Source organism: Silurus meridionalis, chromosome 11 (assembly GCF_014805685.1).
Source record: "Silurus meridionalis isolate SWU-2019-XX chromosome 11, ASM1480568v1, whole genome shotgun sequence".
Classification (NCBI taxonomy): domain Eukaryota; kingdom Metazoa; phylum Chordata; class Actinopteri; order Siluriformes; family Siluridae; genus Silurus; species Silurus meridionalis.
Genome location: NC_060894.1, coordinates 19,213,355 through 19,214,399, shown reverse-complemented (window position 1 = coordinate 19,214,399; position 1,045 = coordinate 19,213,355). Strand labels below are relative to the sequence as shown.

The 1,045-nt window shown below is 37.8% G+C and overlaps 1 non-coding gene across 1 annotated transcript; it reads left to right on the top strand.

The window, feature by feature from the left end:
- The first annotated feature begins 392 nt into the window (after positions 1–392).
- Positions 393–464, top strand: trnae-cuc. Its single transcript has one exon. It is a non-coding gene; the product is annotated as a tRNA-Glu (tRNA).
- The last annotated feature ends 581 nt before the right edge of the window (positions 465–1,045 follow it).

Sequence of the window (1,045 nt, the reverse complement as noted above, 5' to 3'; positions counted from 1 at the left end):
TATTAGTTTCCAGGAGAAGGGGGGTACATCATCACCTCCTTACAGTGAATTATTTCCTTCTACAATATGAACATAAAAACTAGAAACACAATGAAAATAAATGTTTCCATTAAAAGTTTTTTGTATATCCAAAAGTCTAATCACGCTTGCAAGAGACAATTTATTAGGTGTTTACTTTGAATTTACATCCTTTGGCCAGTTTATCAGGTACAGCTGCATGTGCATATTTACTCACTGGAGCTCATGTCTCTTTTACTCCATCTGTTTATGAAAACGAAAGTCCATGTGGACCGTTCACAGAAAGGACCAGGTGTAGCATTGCTACACATCCCCATTTGGCACGACAGTGATTATATTTTTTAAATGATTTATTCTTAGTTAAGGGACTGAGATCCCTGGTGGTCTAGTGGTTAGGATGCGGCGCTCTCACCGCTGCGGCCCGGGTTCGATCCCCGGTCAGGGAACCAACCCCAGCCACTTTCAGTGCCGGTCCCAAGCCCGGATAAATGGGAAGAGTTGCGTTAGGAAGGGCATCCAGCGTAAAAACGTGACGAATCAAACATGTGGAGGATCCGCTGTGGCGACATCTAACGGGAGAAGCCGAGAGAAAGTTTTTATTCTTAGTTAAGGGACTACAGCATTCTCCATATCCCTTTCTTATTTTTTTTAATCTAATATATTTAAAGTTATTTTCGAAAAAAAAACAGATTGGGTAAAAGGACAGTACAACCAGTGAAAGTAAGAATGGCATAAAGTGGAATTTCTAGTAAGTGTATTTCCTTACTCCTCACATCATGAGCAACACTTGAATGTTCACTTTTGTTGCATTTATTTAGAATTGACAGAAATACTGAATCTGAGTATATATACAGTACAGACCAAAAGTTTGGACACACCTTCTCATTCAAAGAGTTTATTTTCATGACTATGAAAATTGTAGATTCACACTGAAGGCATCAAAACTATGAATTAACACATGTGGAATTATATATGGAATTATATACATAACAAAAAAGTGTGAAACAACTGAAAAATGTCATATTCT